The sequence below is a fragment of the Hevea brasiliensis genome, chromosome 13, assembly GCF_030052815.1.
Source record: "Hevea brasiliensis isolate MT/VB/25A 57/8 chromosome 13, ASM3005281v1, whole genome shotgun sequence".
Classification (NCBI taxonomy): Eukaryota; Viridiplantae; Streptophyta; class Magnoliopsida; order Malpighiales; family Euphorbiaceae; genus Hevea; species Hevea brasiliensis.
The window spans coordinates 51,899,728-51,924,750 of NC_079505.1; positions in this window are offsets into that span (position 1 = coordinate 51,899,728).

The following is a 25,023-nucleotide window of genomic DNA, read 5'->3' on the forward strand; positions in this document are numbered from 1 at the left end:
CATCTTAAGTAAGTTGTTTACCTTGTTGGCAATTCCTCATCTAGTGTTTTTCTCATTTCTTAATGTTCATTTGTTTTCTTCTTTCATTCCACAACTTAACTTTAATTATTTTATTCTTGAATCTTATCTTCTTCCTTAACTTGGCTGTCGAGTCGTAATTCAGTACCTCTTATCGTCCCTAATAAATCCACTATACTTCAATATTACTTTGATTTGGTCCTCTGACCATTCTAGTCAACACTTTAACTAATATTTATAATGTTTCTTTATTACATTTGCACCAACTATTCTAATTTTTACTTCTATATTTTCTTTTATTTACCGATATTCTATAGCTTATTTTCTGCTAGTTTGTGATCATTACCTTTTTTTTTTTAACCATAAACAATTCTTTAATCTTAAGAAGGAAGTCTACCAGACTCTCCTGTTTCCCATGCTATTCAAAAGTTCCACTTGAATTCTTGTCACACCCTACCCCTCTGTAAGGCATAACATGATCCCGTAGTATACCTAGTGAATTACCAACTCCATCTACTGATAATCCATTAAATACACTACAAGGGATTTTAAAAACTTTTCTTACTTCTTTTACAGTGGTGAGCACTATTTACAGGTGTTAAAAACTTTTGTGAACTGAAGTGATAGAACTAACACATTTGAATTATTTGGAGTTTTTGTAAAAATTTTGGCAGAGTGCCATCTGTATTTTGGATAAAACAGTTCTTCAGAAAACCTGTAAAAAGTACTTCAATATATTTTTCAAATCTCAACTCGAACATTTTCTCAACTCAAATTCAGAGTAATTTTTCAAAGACTGAGATAAAGGAAATATAATACAATTTTTACAAGTCAAAATAACTCATAATTAATTTACAACTGTAAGGTACAATTTGAATTTACAACTGCTCAAAACCAACAACAATATGTACATACAGTGAACATACATTACATTACAAAATACAAAATATTGGTATACTCATTATACCCGGTAGTCTCTCGCTGGAGGTACTAGCAGCCTAGTCTGCTGCCCTGTCTGTCTGTCTACCTGCGACAGCAATAAAAAGCTATCGCTGAGACAATGTCTCAATGGTGCACAACATTAACTAAATACAATTTAAATCACAATTCATAAATCATATAAATAGTGGATACTTAAAAACCATAGTTAAATTCAAGACAATACTGTCATAAGGAATTTAACACAATATCATAATAAATCTCAATAATCAAAACATAGTTAAATTCGAAAGACAGTAAATGTCAATAAGAATTTAAACTTCATTTCACAAATTATCAAATCGCATAACAACACAATTTAGTCGAATAAGTTAAGAATACAGTGTTGCCAATTCATTCACAACTTAAGCCATGACACAAATTTCCGATCAATGCCGCGTTGTACACCACGACAAAGCAATCACAACCCCACTAATCGAAATCAATGAGGAAGGGAGCTAGCTATATAATGAGTACTCATCCGATCACCTCAACTGGTAAACCAGAGAGGGAGAAAAATAAACGATCACGACTCCATAAATGGAAAAGGAAAATAAACGATCACAACCCCATAAAAGGAGAAGGAATGATATGATACTGTCATGCTAAGTGTGAACACAAAATCAATTCCAAACATTTTATTCAAATGATTCGTGAGAATCCAATAAATTTCCAAATTTATAATTTCATTCACAAAATGGCAACACAATTCATAATTATCTTTAATTTCCACAAAAACCATTTATAGTGTCAATAGTATCCATCAAATCATTTACAATGCTTTTCAAGCAATAAATATCCATTCAAACACATTTCCACAATTTAAAACAATAATGTACAAATAGTCATAATTCATTTCAATTGAAAAATTCAAAAGAAATACTATTGTGCACAAACACAATTTAAATCAATAACATACAATTAATCATATAAAATCTTATTCAGAGTAAAATCAGTTGAAAACTAGTTGTGCACAAACCTCTGATAATTGTCTCCTAGTCTGGACTCAGTGTTTCCTTCCCTTTTCCTGAGTCTTTGGTAACTGAGAAACACAATTTGAAGTGTTTCAGTACTAAATTAAACTGTCTCTAACGATAATGTTCGATAAGGAATTCACTGAAGGCTATTATTTGCTCAATCACCTAATATACCGACCCTCGATGCGTTTTAGGTAAATTAGGTTTTAGTGTCATTAATATGTCACATTCGATAGGGTTTTAGGGTTGGTACATTTTACCAAACTCATTTCCTTGTTTAGTGCATTTTAATGCAACTTGCTGGATTCCGGGGTACTAGTTTGACCTAGCCGGACGACCTAGTTCCCTCGGTTTTCGGGTTTCGGTCAAAACTACAAACTTGTAGATCTATGTCTTACGGAATGCGGGGCAAAATTTTAGGTCATTCTGAGTTAAGTAGACCAAGTTATGGTCATTATACCATTGCTGGTCAATTGGCATCAAATTAGGTCAATTTTAGGTCAATTTGGTCAACTTTGGTTCGGCCAGTTTTTGGACCCGAATTTGTGCAAGCTGTTTGACTTGCTTATGGTCATTTCTATGCTTTGGTGTCTTCATAAGACTTGTAGGTATGGGTCTTAACTATTCATGGTTAAAATTTTAGGTCAATTGGACCTATTTTGAGTGAGTTATGGCCTAAACACTAACTGCTGCCCAATTGGTCAGTTTTTAGGTTTCAATTGCACTTAATCCGAATTGGTCATTTTTCATGTCACCTTGCAAGCAGAATTTTGGTATGCTTTCTCAATGAAAGTTGGTACATTTTGTGCCTAGTTTCACCTCCAATTGGTCTCATACCAATTGAGGTTACACATTTAAAGTTATAGGCTAAAATACATACTGCCCTTAATTACCTTGCTTAAACATACCTCAATTACACACTTACATTACTATATGTCCACTTTCCTTACCAATTCTGTTTTGGTTCATTACCAAAACCATATTCCACTTTACATTAACATCACTTTGGGCAGATTACAAACATCCTTAATACACTAATTAAAACTCACATTTACAAAATCTAAATACAATCACATATACACCTAACATTACAAATTCTTACATACACTTTACACAATCACTCTATATACATATCCATCAATCCTCAATGTCAATATTCTGCCAATACCTTCATGAACACATACATTTATCCAAGAGTTCCAAGGCTGCCGAAAATGTTCCTCAATACCAAAGTATCATACAATTCATCAATTTCCATCCCAAGTGCAAAATTCACCATATACATATGGAATAATTTACTAGGACATTAAATCACCATAACCAACATAATTTCTCATCAAATATATGCACAAATATTTCATCAAATACATAACTCCATGGCTGTCCAAAATGGACATCTCAATAACTCTTCAAACTTGAAAATTTTCTTCACAAAACCAACACCCATAAAATGAACACAAAGTTTAACAAAGCAATCTTCCAAAATACAAACTTACCTTATGGTTGGAACTTGCCAAACCTTGATTAAACTTCTTAATTTTGGTATCAAGCTCTTCCTTATGATGTGTAGACAATTTTTAATGAAGGAACCTAAGTGATTGGAGTTGAAATGGAGGAGTGGAGGAAGCTTTACACAAACCGGCAATGGAGGATTTTCCCATCCTTCATTTCGGCATGGTGAAGAAAATTTGGAGAAGATGATGTGCAGATGGTGTAGTGGACTTACACCTGCCCCATTTAGTGTTTGATTAATCCCAAGTGGTCCACTCACCAAATTTAAATCATATTATATGTTAATTGTTCATTTATCCCACATTAACCCATAATTTTAGCTATTTACTTTAGGTACCACCAAATTAATTTTTCATTATATTTTCTAAGTGTAATATTATTTATTTTCAATGGACATTTAGGTCAAAAGACAATTCGGGGTGTCAAATGACCATAATGCCCCTGTTTGGGTTGCATTCCCGATTTTTCGGTAACACCGGGTTTTGTCTGTTTTTCGATTTCTCACTTTTCTTTGTACTAATTATTTAATTTTTCTTTGATCTTTCTAATGAGATTTATTCTTCAATAAGGGTCTATTTAAGTCCTAAAAATATTTTCCAGGGTTCCCCGCAGTCCAGGGCTAGTCAACGGTCCATGCCGTGACTTCCCGGTGCGGTCACCCATCGCTAGGGTTCTCGGCTCGCTTAACTTGATTACATTTCTTTGATATTATTTTTCCTTTGTTTTTCTTGTATTTTCTTTTCTTGTATTTCATTATTTTATGTCTTCTCACTCATATCGAAGTGTAGTTCTAGGCATCCTAGCTATCCGGACAACACTGGTCACCGGAACAGTAGAACGCACTACCGAACTTAGGGGTGTTACAATTCTAATCTAATCCTTATGATCCGCACAATAAAATTGTGCTCTTCCTAAAGAATACCTGGCCAACTAGTTTCTATCGAATTACTGTTATCAGTAGAATATCATTTCTTAACTGTTTTATAAGTTATAATTGTCATCCATAGCATCCTGTCTCTTCTAGGGAAACAAAATTATATTTTGTGTCTTACCGTTACACAAATAGAATATTGTTCCTTACTAAACTTTGAGCAAAAGATCCATTGCAATACCAGAACAACTATAAACCCCATATCAGAGACTGGATGACTTAGCCCTATAGGTGTTATTTTTAAATTTTTACCATGCTAAAATCTCTAGTCCCATAACAATTCCTGATGTACTGTAATTCATGCTAGGGTAACGGAGTCATTAACTCTCACTACCTTGCAACCATGATATTTTGATATTCTAATTATAGAGTTTTAAATTCCGAATTAGGATTTTCAAACTCAGTTCTAGTAATAAAACTCTATTCTGGTATATTTGTACCAGATCGAAAATCATTTATAACTATTCTTATCCTTATGTACTATTGGGTAGTACGTAGCTCTACACAATAAATCTCAAGTCAATATCAGAATCTGCGACTACAAGACAAACATCAAGTATATTGCATAGTTACTACTATACATCCCAATAGATCAAACTTCCCTATGTTTTATTTCTTTCAAATCCACTAATATCTTAAACTTATTTTGATTATGGTACTTATTGACATCTATCCACAGTAATACCTTTACTTCCATCTAGGGCAAATATATTACTACAACTTACTTTTAGGTCCTCTTGCCTTACCTAATTAGGCTTACTAATTAACTTTATAATTTATCATAGTCTAGGAGATGTCTCTCACTAGAAACTTTTCCAAAATTAATTCCAATCATGCTTATTATCGCAATTCTTATTCTAAAAGACTAATTACTAACACATTAAAATTTATCTCCATGCAAGGGAATAGCAGTTGAACATATAATTTTAACATTAGCATATAAACAAGTAGAGCCGGAATCAAATAGTACATAATTATTCCTTTCACAAGTTAAGGACATACCGGCAACTACATCTGAAGTCTCTGATTCTTCCCCTCGATGCACGGCATTCCCTCTTTTTAGTGTATTCCTCTGCTCGGGTTGGTCCATTGTACTAGGATTACCCGAAGTGTTGTCTCTACTTCTGCCTCTGCTCCTACTGACTATTAATGAGCCTCTAAAATCAGAACCTTGGACTGATTCCTTTGGTGTAGTATGTGGCATAACTCGACGTGCACTAGTACAATCTCGGGCGAAATGTCCAATTTCACCACAATTGAAGCAGGCTCCAGTAACCCTATGGCATATACCTTCATGTAATTTCCCACAAACGTCACAGAGACGGGTAGGGTAGGAACTTCTGGTTCTTTGACCAATGTTTCTTGATTGCTTCCGCCATGAAGGTCCACCTCTGTCATACTTAGGAGCTGGGGGTCCCTCAAAATCTTTTCTCTTTCCCAAATTACTACTCGAACTTTGACCGATGGGTTTCCCACTTTTCTCTTTTTCATTCTGCTCTTGAGGGGGTTGGGTTTGTACTTGGGCCTGGGCTGACAGATTATCAGCCATTTGCTGAAAGAACATGGCCATCTGCTGGGCCGTTTGTGCAGTAATTTGTATAGGAGGGATTGGTGTAGTTGGACCCCCAATGCTCTGTGAAACTAGGGCCTCTCTTTGTACGTTAGCTATATCAGACTGCTCTACAATTTTATCCCTCTTGTCCATATCTATTCACAGGATTTTTTTCTATTTCCTGTACACCCAACACAAGGAGATTTCTCCCCGTTAGTTCATATTCATGATGTAATGCACGGTATGTAACAATTATGGACATTGAGCAGTTGTACTTAACAAGGAAAGACACAAATTCACAATTTAAAATGTACTTCAAAAACTTGCCCTGATACCACTAAAACATGTCAAACCTTACCCCTCTGTAAGGCATAACATGATCCCGTAGAATACCTAATGAACTACCGAACTTCACCTACCGATAACTCATTAAGTACTCTACAAGGGATTTTAAAATAATTTTCTTATTTTTGATAAGTGGTGAGCATTTTCTAATAAGTACTTAAACCATTTAGTTAAAATTAAAACTAGTTAATATTTTTTGCCCATTTTATTTTTACGCAAATTTTATAAAAATTTTGACAGAGTTCCCTCTATATTTTGAGAAAACAGTTCTTCAAATACCTGTAAAAAGCACTTCTAAAAATTTTTCTCAACAACTGCTTCAATTTCATACTCAATCTCAATCAATTTCTCAACACATTTATCAACTTTCAAATTTCAAATCCACTATCCAATGATCATCAAAATACTAGTAATCCATTTCATTCAAATTAAATAAAATAGTTCCATTCATATTTCATTAGAAACAAAACACATCATTACAAAATTTACATTAAGAGAATTTCAAACTACAATATATATTACAACTTTATACAAATTTTATACAAACTGCTCAAGACCCATTTTTACATGTCCATACATTTATGTGCAATATATACATCAAAAGAAATATTTACAATTAGGGTATAAATTATACCCGATAACTTCTAGCAGGTAGCTCCTCTGTCCTCAGCAGCTCAATCTGCTGCTCCTCTAGTCGCTATATCTGCGACAGCATATAAAGCTATCGCTGAGTGGTGAACTCAGTGGTGCACAAACTAATAATTTAAAACTTAATACAAATTATGCTTGACAATTCATAACAAATAGAATTTTAAAATTTCTAAATTCTTTAAAATCCATGACCTTCAGAAATCAACATTATCGTTCATGCAAATTATTTATTTGAATAACATTTTGCTCAAATAGTAACTTATTATTTACATTTCTTTTAAATTCCAAAACAATACAAAAATTTTTGAATCACTGATAAATTATTTATTTCAATCACAATTTATCAAATCATGCATATTTTAAAGGCCGTTGCCAACAATACACACAGTCGAACCCATGCCCCAAAATTCACATAGATGCCGTGTTGTACACCACGACATTTCACATTCTCCCAATAACCGAGGCTAAAAGGGAGAAACAAAGACTAGCTAGTATATATGAGTACTCATTCACATCATTCCCAACCGGCAAGCTGCAGAGGAAGAAACTCGCCCCATCAAGTGGAGGAGTTATCTCACTAGACAAGCTAATGAGAATTCACAACATATTTTGTCATGTCAACTGTGGTTTCAAATCATATTCAAAACAATTTCTATTTGCAAAGTGTTTACAAATCAACATATTTAATCATCATAAATTCATGCTCAAGGTTGGCAACACATCAAACTTAAAATTTACAATCCTCAAAACAATGCAATAAATCCTTAAATGCATAAGAAAATTTATATTCAAATTATACAATTTCATTCAATAAGTTAAAATTCTCAACACAACAAAATCATAAATCATACAATAAATTTATTTCAAATCAATTTGGAATTTAAAAATAACAAAAGAGTTAGTTGTGCACAAACCTCAAGCGAGTCGCCTCTTGGCCTTGACTCGGTTCCTTGGGTTCTTTCCAGATATTCTTTCCAACTGAAACACACAATTTTACTGTGTTTCAGTACTAGAACTTAAAATAAATCCAAAATAAATTTAGCTTCACTTTTACCTAGCTCTAACGCGCTTAACTCGACGTTCTTGAAATTTTGTGTTTCGGGTTACTATTCACTACACTATTCAAGTCAAATAGTTGACTTTCTAAGGCTTAATAGGTATGGGAACTCCAACTTCACCCACATACCACATTTTGGTCACTAAACTTGTTGGTTTTGGTCATTTTTTCAAAACTTAGGTCTTTTAGGCAAAATTGCAAATTTTCAGTTTTGGTGTCCCTAATTGTACTGTTTCATTGGTTAGTTTACTGTTGGAATTTGGCAAAACTTTCTTCATAAAAAATGTTCCCTATTGTCTCAAGTTTATTCTCCTTTTTGAATCACCCCAATTGGAGTTTTGTAGCTCAAGTTATAAGCAAATTATGTTTACTGTTCATGCTGCAGAATTTGGTTCTGCAGATTTGTTGATCCAACTTCATTCAGTAATTTGATCAAGTTAAGTTCATAATTTGGTCTAATTTTCTTCATATGAAATTTTCTACCATGTCTTAGGTTTCCATCGGTTCAAGAATCGTTTAAATCAGAGTTTTCTAGAGAGAGTTATAGCCATTGAAACTTTACTGTTTAAATGGCAAATCTGCAGTCTGCAGATTCAGTGACCCAACTTGGCTCAGTAATTTGATTGGGTTAATGGCAAAATTTGGGTTGGTGTTCTCCATGAAAGTTTTAGGTCTATATCTCATCTAACCACTGGTAAAATTTCAGGTCATTTTGACCTGCCTAGCTCGAGTTATGACCAAATGAAGAAACACTGTTCATTTTGTCAGGTTATGCAGGGCAGCCTGCTATTTCTCAACTTCAGTCACTTTGTTTACTAGGTTTTAGTCACTTTTTGGGCAGGCTTCCTAAATGAAAATTGTGTCATTTAGTGCCTATTTTCATCCCCAATTAGTCCCATATCCATTGGACTTGTAAAATTTCATTTTTGGTCCCTTAAAGAAAATTTTGGTCATGCTGCCAGCACATGACCTTATCCAATCCGAATTGGCTTTTAATTTCAACACTTCTAACACACCTCATTTGGTCACAAATGACCATTTTTCACTTCACATTAGGTCAAATATATCATTTACCAATTTCTCCAAAATTTTTGCCTCAAAATCCTAGGTTTCAAACCCTAACCACACTAATTCATTGTAATTAACTAATTCAAAGCATATAAACACAATCTTTCAACTCATTCAAGCATTTTAACATGTTTAACTCAATCAAACTCATGCAAATCACTCTCCCCTCCCTGCTGGACGAATTTCAATTTAGTCCCTCACACATATTTTTTTTTATTTTCAGTTTATTTACAAGTAATTCAAGCTAAAAACACAACAATTAATCTCAAACTTTCAATTTGATGTGCTTACCTCAACTTTGATATCCAATCTTCAATTTTTCTCCTCTTTTCTTCTTTCTTTATTGTTAAATTTCTTTCTCAAGGGAAGGGAATAAGGTTTTATGGAGTGATTATGGAAGAAGTTGGGATTTGGTAAGGGTTTTAAAGCTTGAAGACAAGCTTTAATGGAGGTTTAACTATGGAGATATGAGGGAGAGGGAAAGTGATGTTTTGAAGAAGAAGACTTTGTGTTTTATTTTCTTTTTTTCTTTTCTTTCTTTATGTCTTTTGTCTTATGGAAGACCCAAAAATCCATTTAATCAAATTATTAATTATGGGATTTATGGCATCATGCATGATGTCATGCATGATGTTATTTCTCTACACCTTTTTCATTTTCCTTTTTTTTTCTTTTTTTTTCTATTAGTTTTTTAATTTAATTTTCAATTCCGAAATTTTATTTTCTCCGATTTTATTTGACAGTTAGGTCAAGAGTCAGCTCTCGGGGTCAGTTGACCAAATTGCCCCTCGCCGGTTCATCCCGGTTTGCAATTAATTCTATAATTCTTCCGGCTCCCTGACCTAATTTTTTGACTGGCTTAACAGTTATTTTTCATGATTTTCTCTTTTCCACTGTGTTTATAAGGGTCCTAAGGACCGCGGCGTCACATTTTACGGTTCGAAATTTGAGTTTAAATCGACTTCGCAGTCATTTCCGAGAAGGTCACCCATCGCTGTGACTCTCGGCTCATTTAACTTCTTATGTTATGTTTTTCTTATTTATACTTAACTAATTGACAATTGCTAATTATTTGTGTTTATGGCTTATTTAGTTATCTTAGATGTGGTTCTAATCCCTTTAATTATCCGGACCGACACCGGTCACCGGAACAGTGAAATATACCAGGCTATGCAAATGGGGGTGTTACAAGTAGGAGCCAACACATGCCCATATACCCATACACAGTACAAGTATGAAAGCAGTATCAAACTCAAACCATCTATATATAAGATAACTGTGCTATCTCAGATCTAAAGATTATATGCACTAATATGATTTATGACAATGTATTGACAAGAGTAAACTCCATGTACTTGTCATAAGTGTCACTGGTTCGGCCTACTATCATGTATAAGTGCCTATCATGTTTGTTATATGGCATGAGACTCACCATTCCATCTTATTTACATCTTATATAAATAATTTGGGAACAAACATGATTACAACCTTTCTGGATAAGTCATGTCCTTATTGTGAAGTATCCTAGATTGTGAACCTATTTATGATACTTTGTGCTAGAAATACTGTCACTCATATTCTTAACAACTTAAGAATAGAGTTTCTAACAAAATATCAATGGACCTTTTCTATTACACATAAATATATTATGTAAATGGAAAAGTGAAAATGCCTTTTTGTTAATAAAAACATGTATAAGATACATACTAAATGATATGCTCTAGGGCATACTACTAACAATCTCCCAGTAGCACTAGAGCCATTTATTATAATATCTTAGACCCATCTTCTCAAGATGTCGGTCTAGCTGAGTTTGTGACATAGGGTTAGTGAATGGATCAGCTAGATTTTTAGCTGATGCTATTTTCTGCATGGCTACATCGCCTCGCCCAACTATTTCTCTGATAATGTGGTAACGCCTTTCTATGTGTTTGGATTTCTTGTGAGACCGGGGTTCCTTAGCCTGTATGACTGCTCCATTGTTGTCATAGTGAAGTGGAACTGCTGACTTAATGGAAGGAACTACTGCAAGTTCTGCCACGAACTTTTGTATCCAAATAGCTTCCTTTGCAGCATCTGATGCAGCAATATACTAAGCCTCGGTAGTGGAATCTGTAGTCATACTCTGTTTGAAACTCTTCCAACTGACTTCACCTCCATTACAAATAAACACATATCCAGAGGTAGACTTTCTATCATCGATATCTAATTGGAAATCAGAATTAGTATAACCATCCAATTGTAAGTCACCACCTCCATATATCAAGAATAAATCCTTAGTTCTTCTCAAGTACTTAAGGATATTCTTGACAGCTATCCAGTGTTCTAAACCTGGATTGGATTGATACCTGCTAGTCAAACTAACAGCATATGCGATATCCGGCCTAGTACACAATATTACATACATCAAACTTCCAATAGCTGAAGCATATGGAATCCTGATCATTTTATCTCACTACAACATTATCCATCACTACGTTCGAAATATCAAAATCTTTAGTCTAAGGTTGGATAATGAGATAGTTTCCATACATCGTCCAAGGTCCTTCTATTAATGCTTTATAATAATCCAATTCATTGGAAAGTTTTATGACGAAAAACCATTTCCCAATTCCATCACATTTAACTCCATTACATTCCACAAAAGCTAGACCTTCGAACATAAAGCCTCGAAGCCAAGCCGTCTTTCCAATACTCGCACAACCATTGCCCATCTTAGCTTCTTTGTTAAAGAATTTTCCAACTTAGAAGATATTCTTGCGGAAAGTCTTCCACCACTCCTATTTATTGCGACATCGTCTACTTCAATAAGAATATCATTACTAGGATCAAACTCTTCCATAACCAAATCAACACCTCCACCCACCATCATTGATTCATGAAAGGTTAAACCAGGGTTCACTAAGGAATCATCAGGCACATGATGTTTCATCTTTTGGTAGCTCAATTATCCTCCAATGGAGGGGCAGGTTCCTTCTCTAGCGAGAGGGTTTCCTCCATTGTTAAAAACAATATAATTTTTTTTTTGTATTTATTTATGGATTTAACAGCTAAATATCACAATAAAATAGATTTAATTATAACAAAAAGATATGATGACAATTTATAAAATGGACATGAGAATTAGATATGGAGTCTATTTTTACAAGGATATATAATAGTAATATAAAAATTCATTTTTAAACGCTTATCATTAGACAAAAGAGAGTATTGATCTCCTTACATGATCAATGCGAGACAATAAAATAAATAAATAAATACAAATATCATGCAAAAATCAATGACCGGATAAACTATTTTATTAAATCAATTGTAATTTTGCGCTTACTTGTTGCTAATAGTGAGTTTTAATTTAATAGTATTAGAGACATTTTTAAGATTGTGAGATCTCAAATTTGAATTCTAATCGAAGTCAATACATTATATTTAAATATTTTTTATTTAAAATCTGTAACTTAAATGCATATTCAATACATTATATTTAAATCTTTTTTATTTAAAATCTGTAACTTAAACGCATATCCAATTTAGAATGATTCAAATATATGAATAATTAATAAAATTAAAAATTATTTTAATGACTTATATGATATTATATGAAACTATCTTAAATTTATTGAATTAATTTTAATTTTGATTTTGATAAAATAGTTAAAGGAATAAAATTAATTAAAAAATTAATAGTTTAATTAAAACGAAGTAAAACAAAGACAAAATACATGCATTGCAAGTTCAGTGAAGGATGAACTGGTGATAGGAAAGGAGTTAGTTTGGATGGAGTGGTACTGTCCCAAAGTAGTCACTTTAAATATCTCAGGTCAATCCTTCAAGTAGATGGGGGATGTGAGGAGGATGTTAGTCATATGATTAAAGCTAGATAATTGAAGTGGAGACGTGCCACGAGAGTTTTGTGTGATTACAATATTCCCAATAAGTTGAAAGGGAAATTTTACTGTACAACCATACAATCGGCCATGTTATATGGTAGTGAGTATTGAGCACTAAAGGAGTTGTATGTGTCTAAGATAAGGGTTGCGGAGATGAGAATGTTAAGGTTGATGAGTGGCCATACTAGACTAGATAAAGTTTGTAATGAAAGTATTAGAAAAAGGTAGGAGTCGTGCCAATGAAGGATAAGTTGAGAGAAGGAATATTGAGGTGGTTTAGTCATGTGAAACATAGATATACAGAGGCTTTAGTTGGACAAGTAGAGCACATTAGGTTAGAGGATAGAAAAAAAAAGGGGTAGACCTAAACTAACTTGGAGGAGAGTAGTACAACATGACCTAGAAGCATTATACATTTCTGAAAAATTAATCAAAAATCATTTTGAGTGGAGAAAGAAAATTCATATAGCCGACCCCAAATTTTTTGGATAAAGGGTTAGTTGAGCTGAGTTGATAATTAGAAAGCCACCTGCAAATTCACATTCGAAATTCTTAGTGATATCTCAATAAATAATTTAAATTAATTTATAATTTGAAATAATTGGCCCATACTCACTTATAAAACAAAATTTAAAATGAATTGGATCAATTTACCATCTTTAGAAATGTAAAATAAGAACATATAAAATTAATGAAATGTTTTGATTCCAGATTTTGGAGGAAATGTTTAAATCCAAGATTTTGGAAGTGAATATATATATATATATATATATATATATATATATATATATATATATATATATATATCTTCTTTTTTTTTCCTCTCCTTTCAATTGAAAAAGAAAGTTTTAATTGTCTACAAGAGTTAGTTTGCATCCCCTTGCTTATACTAAAATGTTTGTCTTAATTTATAAATTAATTAAATTAATTTATAAGTTTTAAAAATATATTGACCAATTTATTTATAATAATTTTGAGATTTATAAGTTGAACTTATAAGTTAAAAAAAATATGCTAAAGGATTCAACTTTTCATTTTGGTGCTTATAAGTTATATTCTTATAAGTTAGTTTGATAAAGTATTTTATTATATTATTCTCATTTAATTTTAAATTTTTATATATAAATCTCATTTATTATATTTTTTTATCATTTTAATAATAAATATACTTATAAACTATTTTTTATTAAATACATTAATTACTTATCAGTTATTCATAAGCACTTTAATCAAATATTTAATTACTTAAATTTTAAATACTTATAAATTAATTTTTATAAGTTAAGCTAAATACCTTTTAAATAGTTAATTATTAATTAATGAAATTTAATTCAATAATACTAAAGTCTAAGATTTTAAATTTAAATTTTAATTATATATATATAATTCTAATTAAAATTTAAACTTTAAATTTTATAATTTTAAAAATAATTTTAATACTACTAAATTAAAGTAGATTTGTATATCTTTAATCTGCTAAAGATAGGATTTTTGTTTTCATTTTCTGTGGGTGACAACTTTATCTTTTTTAACTTTTTTTTATATATATATGTTTTCTTTCTTTGGGTGAATCAATGGGAAAAGTCATTGTAATCCAGTTCTATTACTTTTAGGGTTGGGCCATAGGGTTTGCTTTTAGTCTCCTACTTATCTTTCAAGCATGTCATGTAACATGAATATCAAAATTTGCCATAAAAAAAATTAGCGTTTAGGATAAAAATATATTTATTATATTTTAAAAATGAAATTTAGGTGATTGTGATGTCTTGGAGTTATTATCAGAATAGTGAAGTTTTAAGTTTGAATTTTAATTAATTGTGTAAAGATTATTTATTATTTTATTTTAATAATATAATTTAATATTTATTTTTAATATTTTATATTTTTAAAATCAGATTATAAAATTTTGTTAATGATAAAATTTTTTAATTAATTATAATTTTATTTCAATTTTTAATAAATAAATTTTTTAATAACATTTATATAATTTTATATTTAATAAATGATATAAAAGATATACTATCAGATTTTAATTTTTAAATTTTATAAATAATTTTTTAGTGAATATATATTATTAAAAAATAAATCACCATTTTTTAATTTAATAAAAATTTTATTTTAAAAAAGATTAATTTTTAGTATATATATAATACAATGAGCAGAGTTTTTTAATGCTTAAATAAACTTAAGAATTTTTTATTTTGGTATGAAATAAAATTTGTGTAGTTGAAATTTCAACATACTTAGATAAAAAATTAATGCTTAATATAATTAGTTAATTTTTTTTATATAAAAAATATAAAAATAATTAGTCTTATAATTTAGGTAGCACACTTTTATCAGTTAATTTTCTTGTTAATCTTTGTGAAAGGAACTCATTTATTTGATGGGTGTGAGATACATTTGATTTGAATCTTTTCAATTTAAGATGCATAACTTAAACTCCTACTCAATCCAAAAATATTCAAATCTCAATAATCAATAAAATAAATTAAAATAATGATTAGCATAATTTGATTTGAAATGATCTAATTCGAATTTTACTCAATTAATTTTAATTTTGGTACAAAATTAATTGAACAAAATTATTTTTTTAAAATTAATATCTTAATTAGAAAGCGACCTGCAAATTAGACATTTGAAATTCTTTCTTAGCAACGGTGAAGCCACAAATTGTTGTAAGTGGGCTCATAAGTATAATTTTTAAATATGAGAAAAAAATATCTTATATATCACACACATATATAAACTTTTTAATCACAATAAAAAAAAATAGAAATAAATTCAAATGTACCCCTGAATTTTTTGGAAAGGTTCATGTAAGTCCATTTTATATTTTTTTTCCCAAATTAATCCTCAAACTTTCAATAAGCAAATTGATCCACTTAATAAAATAATATATTTTTTATAATAAATATTATTTTCTTTAATTTTTAAAATTTTAAAATTATTTAATATTTTTAATTAAATTAAAAATTAAAAAAAATAAAAATTCACAAAGAACACAATAAATCATCTCCATATTCAACCCCAAATTAAAAAAAAAAAATTTCAGAAATTTCATATCATCTAGAGCAACAATGCCACAAAAATCATAGCAACAATACTATTGGAGCATCCCAACATACAATGCATGGTGAAGAACCACAATACAATCTCAACAATATAATCATAGCAAAAATAATTCGAATAATATATTCTCATTTGTGACCGGTGGAGTTGATGGGACTAAATCAAGGGCCATCTTTATATGTAGTCCACAAAACTCGTGAGCAAGCAAAGTGTCTGAAATTTGAGAAGGGGTCCTTGGGTCTTTGACAGAGAGGGTAAACAGGAGAGAGAGGCGTCTAGAGGATTAGAGGTCCTTAGGAAGAAGAAGAATTTGCAAAATGAAGATTTGGGTTTTGGGATGAGACTGAGATTTGGGTTTTAGGATGGGATTTTGGATTTTAATTATTAATTTTTGTTTTTAATTAAAAATAATAAATAATATTTAATGTTTAAATTTTAAAATTAATATTTTATTAATAAAAACTTAAAATATTATAATTTTAATTTTTTTTTTTATCAATAATTGAGTCTATTTGACCTTCATTAGAAAGTTGTGGAATTTTTTTTAACCAAGTTCATTTTGAACTTATTTAGTTATTGAATAAAAGTACGAAAAATTATTAGTTTTTTTTTTCCGGAATAAAAAATGGGAACATACTAATAAAATATAAATAATAAATAGTTAATATCATTGAATAACTGAATAATTAAAATTTATACTATTTAAAAGATTAAAAGTTGAAAATAAAAATTTATAATTAATGGCTACTAATTTTTTAAATTTCATTTATTTAATTTATTTTTTAGTCAATATCTAAAATATACTCTAATTTTTTATTTTTTTAATAATTATAAATAATTAATGAATAAATATCCCTATATAATAAATATTTCTTAATTTTCTTCTCTTTAATTGAGCATAACCCAACTCTTCCCATGTTGCTTAGTGATAGCTCAATAAATAATTCAAATTAATTTGTGATTTGAAATAATTTACTCATTCTTATTAAAAAATAAAGAATGTGTATGAAAAGTCTAAAAATAAAACAACTCAATTTAATTGATTTCTCCTTCCCTGGGGAAGGCCTCTAGTGTTAATACAATGTTAATGTAATTTCGGTTTGAACAATGTTGCTTGGTAATTTTTTTTTAAATGACAAAAAAGGTTTTGATTGTTTACAAGTTTTTGAGAAAATTTGCACTATAAAAAATAATCAGTTTTCTAATTGATTTTTGCAATCAATTAGAATTGATTACCATAAACAATCGATTTTGTAATAAATTTGTAATTTTTTCAGTTTTTTTTTTCTATTTAGTAAAGTAGTTAATTTTTTTTAACAACTTATTTTAAAATCGATTGTTAACCGTAACCGATTTAGAGAATTGATTGTTAAATTTAATAATTATTTTAATTGACTCTAAAATTATCAATATATTTATAATCGATAGTAAAAATCAGTTGCTAATTATAACTAAATTTGTAATCGGTTACTAAAATTAGTTGTTATTTGCACCACAGTTGCTAAATTCCCCTCCCCCAAAAAAAAAAAAAATTTCATGTCCAACAGATTTTTTCCCCAAAAAAATTTTCGCCTAATTTTTTTTGTTTTATTTGTAACCTATTTGTGAATTAATTGCTAACAACAACTAATTTTTTTAACTGGTTAAAAGCAGTTACTATTAACAATCAATTTTTTTCCCCAGAATATTCCTGCCTAAATTTTTTTTTTATTGACAACCGATTTGTAAATTAGTTACTAATAACAATTAATTTTTGTAACCAATTAAAATCAATTATCATTAGCAACTGATTTTGTAATTGATTTTTTCCAAAAAAATTTATGCCTTTTTTTTATTTTGATTTGTAACTGATTGCAAATTAATTGTAAAATTTCCCCCTCCAAAAAAAAAAAATTCCTATTCAATTTTTAAGATAACTACTTATTTTCTTTTTCCAATACTCTTTTTTTTTTATCTCCTTCTTTCTTCTCTTTTCTCTCATTTTCTTCATCTTTTTCATTTTCATCTATTTTGTTCATTATTTTTTTCTTTCTAGCCTATTTTTTTATCATCTTTTTCTTTCTCATCTATTTTCTTTATTATTTTTTTCTCACATATTTTCTTCTTCATCTTTTTCTTTCTTATATATTTTCTTATTCATCATATTTTTCTTTCTCATCTTTTTTTTCTTCATCATCTTTTTCTTTCTCATCGTTTTTATTTAACTTAGTTTACTTTGGCATAAAATAAAAATTTTTATACAAATATATTTTTTGTTAATAAATTATTTGTAGTATTAATTTTTAGTAACTTTTTTTTTGTTATTGTGTGTGTGTATATATATAGGTAGTTTCTTTTAGTAATTTGTTTTATGAATATCTTTTTATATTTAATTTTTTTTGTTAATATTGTTGTCATGGATATTATTAGTAATTTTTTTCTAATATTTTTATATTAATTTTTACTAATTTTTCATTAATAATTTATTATTTTAGTAACTTTGAAAATTTTATTTATTTGAATTTCTTATTTGTTATTTAGAAATTTTTTTTATAATTTTTTAAAATTAGCAACTAAGTTTTCTGTTGTTAAATTAGTTGCAAATAACAATAATCCAATTGTTTTTGTAGTGTTGGTAATTCATTATTAATAAGTATCAAAATATCATAATTTTCTCATAAAAAAAAATAAATATAGATAATTAAAATTTTCTATTTAGATATCATCTCGGTAGTAAATAATAACCTTTTGGATAGTATTTTGCTTTTTTTCATTTTGGACAATAAAATATTTTTGTGATACTGTCATTTTGGAAACTTCTATATCTATGGCTCACAGAAGAGTTTAAACAAATTTCAATGGAGGAATATGCTATACTGCCAGACTTCATTGATAGAAGATCATTACTCATTCTTAAATATCCAAAGTCTCCAACCAAAAGGAGTCAATGATCCACATTGTATTTACAAGTCAGTTACTTGATTTTCATTTTTTTTTTAATTTCATAGTTTTCATTCCCCTTACTTGTGTAACACCCAACATTTTCTAATATCGAGATTTCTGTCATAGATAGAATATTCTAGCGACTTCGAAGGTTCTATGAATAAGAGAATGGGGGTAGAAATGTATGTGTATATGTTTATATGTGTGTGTGTTTGACATGTTCAAAGCACTTTTAAAAATGAAAATATTTTAAAGGTTTTATTTCCTAAAAGTTTGTAAATGTTTATTTTGGGTAAAAGGAACTTCGACAGCTGAAGGATAGACTTTCGACAGCTGAAGGATAGACTTTCGATAGCCAAAGTCCTTCTTAAGGTTCAAATGCCAACTTAGACAAAATGGTCTCTGAGCTTTTAACAGTCGAAAGTCCCTCGGTTCTTAAGGGTATAAAAGGAACCAAGGCCCATGTTTTTGCCCAAATGCAGCACTCCAAATTTTTAAATAATTATTTTATATGTAAATATTAATATTTTATTTTATTAAATATTTTAGGAATTTATTTGAAATATTTTGAACTTTTAGAATCGGGTTTTATTTTTAAAAAATAATAAACTTTGTCGATTTTTAAAAATTAATTTAAAGATTATGTGGCAAAACCAAAAATATATTTGGACTCTAAAAATTTTTTTAGGTTTTTTAAAATTTTTTCAAAATTTTCAGGCCTCGTTTTGGGTCCCAAGGTAGAGTAAAAATTTCTAATTTGGGTATTCTGAATCGAACCAGCCGAATAGAACCAAATCAGATCAGACCAATTGAATTGGACTGGCCCTTTCCCTTTTCTCCTTCCCTTCTTCCGCGTCGCACACCCTCTCCTTCTCTCCCATTTTTCTCTCTCCTCTCCCCTCCCCCACACCAATTGACCACCCCTAGCCCCTCCCCACTTGCCGTTGCCCCACCTGGACACCTCCCCCCTTGCCTCTTGCTGCCCCAGGTCACCGAAAAATCAACTTAAAGTCCCTCATGGGCAGTGCACGACTTTTCAACTTTTCAGCCAAAATTCAGCCGATCCGGCCACCAATTGGATCGGGTCTTATCCCAAACTTTATCTACACCTCGAGAGTTTTTCATAGACACCAAGATCACAAATTTTCAACAAGTGGTTTGCCCAATTTTAGCCAGGTAAGTTTTAGCCCATTTCGACTTTCGGGCTAAATTTCTCCCAAACTAGGAACCCCATGAAAATTCTGAAAGTACCAGCATGCTTCACTAGATGAGAGCTTCGCGGAAATATAAATTTCAAAATTTTCTAACATCGAAAATCTGGTGGGTCCCATGGACTTCGTAGTATTTTTTCGGGCTTTAAACGAGCTTATTTAATTTTGTTAAAATTATGTTCTAACCCATGGTAGTATGAGCTTCACGTAGGTACCTTCATTTTATGGAAATTTAACCGGCATCCAGATCAGCAATTTTGAGCTGGACAGATAAGCTGTCGGTGTGACACCCTTACCCGTCTACAGTGTAGCCGAGCAAGTTATGCCACTCAGTGTGCCGGAGCACCAATTTATGTTTCTATTACAATTTATCCCTTTATAATTCATTTATTTTCAATTTTGATAAATCTGAATTTAACCGCAAATTTTATAGAAAATCCGGCAGAGTGCCGGCTGTAAATTGGAAAAACAGTTCTTCTAAACCTGTTTAAAAACACTTCCAAAATAATTTCCAAATCCAAACTCCATTATATATATTCAAGTCAATCTCAAAATCTCAATCTCAATCACGATATTATTTTCAAAACTTTTCTGTTCGCTTCTTCACTTGAAGCATATTCACAAATAATTCTCAACATTTCATTTATCAACATATATAATGCAGAAAATCTCAATAATATGAAATTTTATATATTTACATTAATACATAATTACAGGAGTTTATAGTTACAATCCAAATTAATACAAAATCCTATGTCCTACCATATGCACTGCAGGTGTGAGGTGACTCGGGACTCCGGATGCAAATCTGAAGGCTCACCCTGCGATGTCCACTGGCTCACCAGCTAGGTCTCCAGTACCTGCGCGTGGCAAAAGCGACGCGCTAAGCAATTCTGCTTAGTGGTGACAATATAAAATAAAATAAAATAAAATAAAATATGATAAAATAAAGATGCAGAATGTGTGTTTACAATTTTTGGTAGACTTAACTTCTGATATTATTTGCGTTATTAATCAATTAAAATTTTGGTAAGGTTCTTTAACATTGCCCGAGTAACCCATACCAATTGACTGGACTGGATAAACGGGTAAACTGGCACTAGGTACTAAGTACCTCGGACCATCACACCATCGGTCACATTGTGTCTCCCGGTGTACAACAGAACAGCTAATATGCTGTAATAATGATCAAGGTTAAAATCCAATTATGTCAACTCAAATAACATAGCCAAATGCTATTATTTCACAGAATGGCATGGGAAAGCCATGAAATATAAAATAGCATAAAGCCATATGCAGTACTGCTAACAGAACCCTATTGGCATACCAAGCTATCCAAAACAATCATGTTAGGTATACTAGGGCATATTACATTTCTAAGTTTTACAATTTTTGAATTTCAAGTTTTGGTGTTACTATTCACTTCATTAGTCAACCAAAATGTTGAATTTTGCATAGACAATAGGTACATTGGTTTTAATACTCCCAACATACCACATTTTGCATTCAAAATTTGTTGGTATTGGTTGCCCATACCATTTCTAAGCTTAATGCTAATTGAGCAGAAATTTCAGGTTTCTTGCTTCATTTTTACTATTCTATTAGTCATTTTTGCAGTGGGAATTTGGCAAAATGATCAACATGAAAGTTGTTCCTTATTTTGTCTAGTTGAATTTCCTTTTTTTGAATCACTCCATTTGGAGTTTTGTAGCTCAAGTTATGGTCCAAAAACCACAACTGGCCGGATTGAAATTTTTCTGGGCTGACCATATCTACAAGCAGGAATGAAGGATCGCAACTCACTTGTTGGATAGGTTCTGGTCATAATTTGGGGTAGGTTTCTTCATGAAAGTTTTTGGTTTATATCTTAGCTTATTTCTAGTAAAAGTTCAGGTCAATTGGACCTTTCTACATTGAGTTATGGCCAAATGAACAATCACTGTTCATTTGGTCATTCTGCAGAATCAGATTGCAGGTCACTGACTGAAACTCACTTGTTGGATACGTTTTGCTCATAATTTGGGGTAGGTTTCTTCATGAAAGTTGTTGTTCTATATCTCATCTTGTTACTGGTAAAATTTTAGATCAATTGGACCTATCTACATTGAGTTATGGCCAAATGAACAATCACTGTTCATTTAGTCATTCTGCAGAAATAGACTGCAGGTCACCCGGATTTGGGCAAGCTTTTGGTCCACTTGGTTTGGTTTTATGGGCATGGTTTCTTCACCAAAGTTGTGCCATTATGTGTCTAGTTTCATGTCCAATTGGCCTTGCACCAATTGAACCTCTACAATTCAAGTTATGGCTGTCCAAACCTGCTGGACTCAAGTCCAATTCTGCAGGTCACTCCATTCTGCAGGTCCCTTTCATGGCAACCACACCAAACCCAATCCCATCACTCAACACACTTCATTTTTTATTTAAATAGAACTAAATGGTCACTAATTGACCATTAAAACCTATTTTCATCATCACATGGTCAAAATCCCATTTTTATACCCAAACCCTAACCCTAACTTCTCAAATCATGCATTTAACTTGCATTTCATCAATCCACTTAGTAAATACATGTTGTGGGCAGCCATGATGGTCTTTTAATTTCATTAAACTCACCAAAAACAAACCCTAACCATGGCTGCCATGAATCTAGGGTTTCCATCCAAATGGTATTCAACAATTTTTTTCTTTGCAATTTACACATATTCAAAGTTCTTAACATGAATTTAAAGAGAAATTCATGGTTAGGTCACTAACCTTAAAGGAGTGAGCTTTCCAATTTGCTAAAGTTCTTCCTTCCCTTTTCTTTTCACTCCCAAAAGAATCTCCAAGATGCTAGAACAATTTTTTGTGTTGGGAAATTTAGGTTTTAATGGATAGAAACCCAAGAAATCAAGCTTGGGTAAAGCTTGGTTATGGAGGGCAAAGGGGGTGGCATGAAGAAGAAGGAGAGAGGAGCTTCACGAATTTTTGAGCTTCTTTTTCTTTCTTTTTCTGCCACTTAAGTCTTTTTAAATACCTTGGTGACATGTGTCACCACTTGATTGGGTTGGAGACTTTTAATGACATCCTTATGATGTCATGATTTCAATTTCTTTCATTTTCTATCCTTTTCTTGTCCAATTAATTTCAATTAAATTTTTAACAACAATTAATCATATTTTATGTTGTATAAATTATTTATTTAACTGGACAAGTTGGCCCAAAAATCATCTCTGAAGACGAAATGACCAAAATGCCCTCCGTTTGGCTTAACGGGCCAAAATTGTCTGTACCGATTGAAAAATTTTTCTAAGTATTTTATTGGCATTCTAATGCCATACGAACCTCAACAACCCTTCTCTGGAGTCCCAAAAATTATTTTATAATTTTTCCCCCAGGTCTAGGGCTCCTGGTTGCGAGAACCACAACTTTTCACTAGGTTACCCATCGCTAGGGCACCGGCTCATTTAACTTGGTTGTATTTTATTTCTAAAATTTTTCCTAAATTTTTCTTATGTTATTTGAGTTAATTAAGGTTCCTCACTTTAGTTTAAATATTTTTTTTTCCGAACGTTCTAGCTGTCCGGACCGACACTGGTCACCAGAACAGTAGACTGTACGGACTAGCTAAAATGAGGATGTTACAACTCTTCCCCTCTAAGAAAAATTTCATCCTCGAAATTTACCTGATGCAAACAGTTGAGGGAACTATTGCCTCATTATCTCTTCACTTTCCCAAGTTACCTCTTCAGTGTTGTGGTGCCTCCAAAGCACTTTCACCAGTGGAATTTGTTTATTTCTCAGTTCCTTCACTTCCCGAGCTAGGATCTGGATAGGTTCTTCTGTATATGTCAAGTCCGATTGGATTTCAATCTCTTCCATGGAAATGACATATGAAGGGTCTGAGCGATATCTTCTCATCATGGAAACATGGAATACATTATGAATTTTATCCAGTTCTGGTGGTAAAGCTAGCCGATAGGCCACTGGTCCCACACGTTCAATGACTTCATATGGGCTAATGAACCTAGGGCTTAACTTACCCTTTCTCCCAAACCTTAGTACTTTCTTCCACGGTGAGACTTTGAGAAACACTTTATCACCAACTGCATACTCTATCTCTTTTCTCTTCAAGTCGGCATAAGATTTCTGTCTATCTGAGGCAACCTTCAAGTTAGCTTTGATTATCTTCACTTTTTTCTCAGTCTGTTTCACCAGGTCTGGTCCTACCAGTTTATCTTCGCCTAATTCAGTCCAACATACTGGGGTTCTACATTTCCTCCCATACAGTGCTTTATACGGAGCCATTTGGATGCTAGCTTGGTAGCTATTGTTATATGCGAATTCTGCCAGTGGGAGGTATCTATCCCAGCTCCCCTCAAACTCAATAACACAGCTCCTTAGCATATCCTCCAGGATCTATCACATAATTCACATTGTTACTATCATTTCAATTTATTAATTGCGAGAATTCAATTAGTTCTTAGGTTTACCTGGATTACTCGTTCTGACTGTCCATCCGTCTGGGGATGAAAAGCCGTGCTAAAACGGAGTTGTGTGCCCAAGGCTTCTCGCAACTTTTTCCAGAATCTCGATGTAAACCTTGGGTCTCTGTCAGATATGATGGAAAGAGGGATTCCATGCAGTCTAACTATCTCACTGATACACAATTCTGCTAGCTTCTCTAGTGAGTAGTCAGTCCTAACTGGCAGAAAATGTGCTGACTTCGTCAATCTATCCACTATCACCCATACTGCATCATGCTTCCTTTGGGTGAGAGGTAGACCACTAACAAAATCCATAGTGACCCGGTCCCATTTCCATTCAAGTATGCTTATAGGCTGTAGCAATCCTGATGGA